Raw genomic sequence first — 6,829 nt, forward strand, 5'->3', positions numbered from 1 at the left:
CAGAACCCATTTGGCATGCCAAGAAAAGCCATTTAGAAGTGTCTGTTGCCTTAAGAAACAGAGTCCATCTGTCTTCCAAAAGATTGATTTGTACCTCTTCACAGCCAAACAGTTGTTGACAGTGTATAATTATAATACATCTATTTTCAAAATGATGAAGGAAAAAAATCAGAGTCAGAAAACACAGAGAACTTCTTAAAACTATTGTGAAACTGTCATTCTGATTGGCCCGATGATAATTGGCTTTCACTTAGCTTTAGTAGTGTCCAATGAGAGAGGAATCCATACAAAAAAAGAAGAAAATCTTATATGCATGTGTGAGAAGGAACTTGTCCGCCTTCCAGTTATTTCTTTCCTGTCCTCCATCTCTTCCAATATTAATATCCCTACTTAGGCTAAACAGGCATTCATCTCAGGTGGGCTAAGCTGTCTTTACTTCAGAGCCATCAGTTTCATTTCTGGACTGGTCAAAGCATATATTAAGAGAAATGAATGGTGTTCCATGTTCATAGCACAGTATTTATCTATGTAGTATCCCATGTTTTCTAAGCACCGTAAATACTGCCAAAATTGGCTTTTAATTTTAGATTTGTACAGTAGTTTAGCAATTCTCTGTTCTCTTATTATATTAAAGTTATCCTAGAGTTATCTGACAAGATGATGGATCTGACCTTTGGCAAGTAGAAAAATGGCAGTCATGGGAAAAGAAAGAAAGCAAAATAAATTTCTTGGAAGCTGAAAACCTTTATAGACAAATTCAGGTCCAGCTTTGTTCCCATCAGCTGCTGAGGCAGCAACCAATATGAAATGTAGCTCAAATCTTGATGGTAAGATGGAAAAAGACATGAGAATAATTAAAAGCAAATTGATTGGTACAGCAGCAATGTTTTTAATAAGCTATATACAAATGGGTTGTTTTAAACTATAACTGATACCATATGTGGTGCTGGGAATGTAGCTAGGCTGCTTTTTTATATCAGAGAAACATCTAATTAATGATATAGAGAAAGGGACTACTTTGTTTTATTTGTGAATTGCTTCAAAATTGACTTGCCTTGCAGTGGAGAATGAGTGGTACTTTAATCATGGTGTAATTAGCTTAGCAACTTTTTGTTGGTATCCAAGGCAGCATTAGTATATCTTAGAGAATCATGTAGACAGAAGTCATCTGCCTGTCCATCAGTTAAAAAATTAAAATTATATAAAGAATCATTTGACTAAGAAATGAACATATGGCTTTGTGCCTTGTTGAAACATATGACAGTTAATAAATGGGTGATAAAACTAGATTCTGACTGCATGGCTGTTTCCTGAACTTCTTCAACTTTCTCCTAAGATTTTATGTAAACACTGCAAATTATTTAATATCCTTGAAATACAGTGCTGTGCAACCATAACATTGTGATGACCCTTATAAACATTTGTATGAATATATCACTGGGGGGGGGTTTTCTGGAGAAACCTTTACCTTATATGCATACTACATTGTTCTTTGTTTCTTTTGGAAGTGAAATTTATAGTTTTAGTATACTTTGCTTTATTGTATGCATTCTTGATTCTTAGATTTCTATTTGAATTGTTTTGGCAAAATATATAACACAAAGTAAAAGAGAAAAAATGATGGACATAACTGTAATGCTGGTTTTAGTGTTATATTATAAATAGGCCTGTCTATTAAACAACCTTTTCAGGAGTCCTTATATTAAGGATAATTTTTCTTCTTAAAGAGAAATTATCCTTAATTTCAACTGGATGATGATTTTCTGTGACTGTAAACTTAACACTGCATTTCTCTTGGGAGAAAGCCTTGTGCTCCAGGATCCTACAGAGGTATACCTCTACTGTTCCACTTAAAGTACCTGTGAAGTCTGTGGGATAAAGATGTGCAAATCCTTTTCCCTGGGACATCCTGGTGTTGGTCTATAAGGATACTGTGGGTTAATCCAGGACAAGACTGTCAGGCTACGTGCTGTCAATGATCACCAACTAGCACAAGAGCAGCAATGCAGTTTGGAAGGGTGTAAATGGCTGTGCTGTTCCTGCTTTGATCTGGATCAAAACTCATCCCCTCAAATGAATCAGCATCCCCTCAAATGAGATATCTATTTACGGTTTGTGTGTCACACTGTGCTCTTGACCTCAGCTTCTGCTCTTATCTGCCTTAGTATAAATACAAAATAGTCCCTTTCCAATCAATAGATACTCTGAATTCAGATCAATGTACAGAAGAGCTGAACTAGACTTCTGATACGGATATTTACTCTGGGTCAAACCGTGTTGTCCTTAATTATGATAAGATTCTATAATTACACCAGTATAAATCTGGATTGATTTCTGAATTTATACCAATATAATTGCAAATAGAATGGGACTTCTTTTTTTTCTGTCTTTAAACAGGGGAAGCTCATTCAAGTGAATCTGAATGTTTTTCTGTATGACAACTGAGATTATGCACATAAAGAACTTCAGAATTTAGCCCATTGTATTTTGATTAATAGTTTATATATTGTTTGATAGAAAAACTGTAACAAATGCCTAGCAGAAGCAGAAATGGGATTTTTATCTTGACCGTCATTAAAAAAAAACCTAACCTTATAGGATCTGGTGTTTTCATTCACACCCATCCTCTGGACTTCATGCCTGTGAGAGCTCAGCACTGGCAATCTTTTACTCTCATGATGCTGAGTGAATACAGTTCTAAATGCACCTGTTTCCCTAAAAAGGATAATTGGAAAACAGGATGAAGTGATCACCAGATGTTTATTCTGTTTCCTCCACCCATACTCCCAGCTCTTGTTGACCTGAACAGCTTGGCACTAGAGTTCTAGACTCCTGCCCTTTACTGCTTTTAGATCATCAGGCAACTGTAGTAAATACTGCAGCATAAAGCACTGGGTTTTTTTTGATTGCCTATTTCATCCATTCTTAATTTTCAGTTTGCTTTTATTCTAGTTCTGTGAAAGCATGAAGGTATTAGCTGAGTGATAAAATTCTTCACGTGTTCAGAAGGCACTGGTAGATTCATTTTTCCTGTGTAACCTATACCTGCTACAACGAGCAGAAACCTGGCCTTCAGATTGACTGGGAAAATGATGAAACGTGTCCAGCTCTGAAAATAAGGTGGGTTGATATGTTATACTGATGATTTCTGTAAGGTCAAATTTTCAAATCATTTATGAATTTTTGGTGATATGTCATAAAATCTGTTCTCGCAATAAGCATCAAATGATCTTGTCAACTAAAATTAGAAATCTCTTGCTAGCCAGTAGTGATAACTGTATATAAATTTGTGTATAAACAATAAAAAAGGCTAAAAGTATCTGTCTATAAAAATCCATAAAACAGTTGAGCTGTCATTAACATCCCCCCCCCCCCCCAAAAAAAAAAATCTAGGCAACCAGAGCTTGATTTGAAGCTCTGTCATTGGAAAGAAGCTTGAGACAATACTGAAACATAGACAAAGCACAGCAGTGCTATCTGGTGTCTGAGTGGGAGTGCAGCACCCTGAAGGGAACTCCTGTCGGGGCTTTGTGGCTCAGAGACATCTCTGTAGCTCCCCTCTTCCCCATCAACCTCCCCACTGCCAAAGCCATACGCTGCTGTTGCTGCTATGTCCCAACTGTCTGTAACACTGTTCACCTCACAGGTATACAAACAATAGTAGGGATGTGTGAAGTGGGCACTATTTGATTTGGATTCAGATTTGGCTCAAATCAGGGACAGTGATTCAATTTACTGATTTGGATCACTGTCCCTGATTCCACTAATGCAAATCTGAATCTGAAGATTTGATGCTGATTCGGAGAATCAGCAATTTGGACATAGACACAGCTTAAAAGTTTTTTCTACACACCTTGAGGTAATAGTCGTGGCTTGTGATGCTGGGGTGCACGGAGCGTTCCACAGGAATGCACTGAGGAACCCCCTGCACTCTTGTGGGATGCTCCATACATCCCAGCATCGCAGCATTCATGAGCCCATGCTATCTAGAGGTATGTAGAAAAAACATTTAAAGCTGTCTCTATGTCCAAATCTCTTCAAATCAATTCGGAGGATTCCAGTTCAATTCAAAGACATTAAAGGGTCCTCTGATTTGATTCTGATTTGGATATTTGGCCACTGAATCAGGTCGAATCGAATCAGCCCTAAACAGTAGCCCTTCTTGAGGGGTCCATACCAGGATGGAAAGGTGGGGCTGGTGAGGGTAAGTCTGCGGTTGGGGGAGTAGCATGGTGCTGGGTGCAGTCAGGGGCGTTACAGGGTGGGAGTGAATAGGGGCCCTTAGAGGGAGGCAGCATGATGTAACCCAACCCAAGAACAATTATTTTTTTTACTGATAATCTGAAAACTTTTTACTGACAGTCAAACATTTCTTACTATGGTTGCTATAAAACCTAAACTTGAACCTAGACCTTGTCCAGGGCTTGATAGAATGGGTTTTTTTACATTACATAAAACATATGGTACTTAGAATTTATATTGTTAAAAACTTTTGGTTAGTAAAAATTTGCAAACTGTCAGTAAAAAAAAAAGTCTTGAGTTGGAAATCCTGTTGCTAATTTTACTTTGACTTCAATAATCTGAAGTTAGAGTCATGGTTTCTAGATATCTAAACTTGCATTTGACTGTTTTAAAAGGATTTTGTTTGATTGGATCCAGTTTAGCAAGTTAATCTTTAGTCAGGATTGTTCTGTCTGATTGACTTGTCTTTGTCATTGTTTACCATGCTACCCATCATTTTATCAGCCACAAATTTTACCCACTTTAATTTGCTTTTTATCGATTTGGGATTTAAAATTTTAACTTCAGCAATCAAGGTAATCCAGAGTTTATTTTGCACTGCTCTAAATTGATCATGTTATCAGTAATGCTGTGCCTACCTTGGAATAGTTGTATATAAGTATATGGGCATATATAAGTGTACCATTTCAAATTCCCATTTATACTTCTACCTTTACTAGTGTTAGACATCCTTATCTTTAGCTGATTTACAGTTGAAAATATAGTTGACTAAAAAATGTTGGTTTTGTGAGCTGACAGTTTAGAGTGATGCAAGTTTTAAAAAATTACTTTGTTGGGTTTCAGTGGAATTTAACTCACTGAATATTTTTGGAGCCTGGTCTTAGTATCATAGTGCTTAGGGTCAGAAGGCACCTAAACAGACCATCAGGTCTGACCCCCTGCCCCAGGCAGGAACGGGTGCTGGGGTCATATCACCCCAGCCAAATATCTATTCAACCTCCTGTTGAAGACCCCCACAAGGTAGGGGAGAATACCACCTCACTTGGGAGCCCATTCCAGAGCCTGGAAGCCCTAGCTGTAAAGTAATGTCTCCTGAACCTTCTCTCTAACAATTTGTGCCCATTATTACTAGTAACCCCAGGTGGTGCCCGGGGGAACAAAGCCTCCCCCAATTCTCCCTGGGCCCCCCTGGTGAGTTTGAAAATGACCACCAGATCCCCTCTCGGCCTTCTCTTGTGGAGGCTGAATAAGTTCAGGCCCTTTAGCCTCTCCTCACAGGGCCTGCCCTGCTGCCCATTGACCATGCGAGTGGCCCTCCCCTGGACTCTCTCAATGCTAGCCACATCCCTCTTGAAGTGCAGCACCCAGAACTGGACACAGTACTCCAACTGCTGTCTGACTAATGCCTCATAGAGGGGAAGAATCACCTCCCTGGAACTCCTTGTGATGCATCTGTAGATGCACGACAAGGTGAGGTTAGCCTTACTGACTGCTTCCTCACATTGGTGGCTCATGTTCATCCTGGAGTGAACAATGACTCCAAGATCCCTTTCTGCCACCGTGTTGACAAGAAGGGTGTTCCCCAGCCTATAGGTGTGTTGCTGGTTCCTTCTCCCTAGATGCAGTACCTTGCACTTGTCTGCACTGAATTCTATCCTATTCTCATCCACCTACTTCTGTAATTTATCTAGATCTAGCTGGATTCTGTCCCTCCCCTCCAGCATGCTCACTTCGCCCCACAATTTGGTATTGTCAGTGAATTTGGACAGCATGCATTCTACACCCACATCCAGATTGCTGATAAAGATGTTGCACAGTACAGGCCCCAGGACCAAGCCCTGGGGGACTCCACTGCCCACATCCCTCCAGTTAAAAAATGACCTGTCCACCACCACTCTCTGGGTGTGACCATATAGCCAATTTGCCACCCATCTGACTGTGTAGGCATCAATGCCGCAGTCACCAAATTTTTTTAAGAAAATGTTGTGGGAAACTATGTCAACCACCTTCGTAAAGTCCAGGAAGAAGACATCCACCCCAACACCCTCATCCAGGGACTCTGTGACCTGATCATAAAAAGAAACCAGGTTAGTCAGGCAGGACCTGCCCTCAATAAACCCATGTTGGTTACCCCTGAGCATTACCTCCCCTGCTGGGCCCTTGATAACTTTCTCAAAGGTCTTCCCAAGGACCGAGGTAAGACTGACTGGCCTATAATTGCCGGGGTCCTCCTTTCTCTCCTTCTTGTAAATGGGGACCACACTGGCCCTTTTCCAATCCTCTGTACCTGGCCAGTGCCCCACAAGTGCTCATAGATCCATGTCAGGGGCCCCACTATGACCCCCGCCAATTCCCTCAGCACCCTTGGGTGAAAAGCATCTGGACCTATTGATTTAAACATGGCCAGCTCCTCCAAAAGTTCCCTAACTAGGTCATCCCTGACCTTAGGTGTGGCGGTACCTCTCCTGGGTCCGTCTGCAATTCTAGTGGGGGAGATGTCCTGGTTCCTATTCAGGAATATGGAGGCAAAGAATTCATTAACGAGGTCAGCTTTTTTGTTTGCTACAATCACCAGATTGCTAAGCCT

This window comes from Crocodylus porosus, unplaced genomic scaffold (genome assembly GCF_001723895.1).
Source record: "Crocodylus porosus isolate Cpor-Errol unplaced genomic scaffold, CroPor_comp1, whole genome shotgun sequence".
In the NCBI taxonomy this organism is placed as follows: Eukaryota; Metazoa; Chordata; order Crocodylia; family Crocodylidae; genus Crocodylus; species Crocodylus porosus.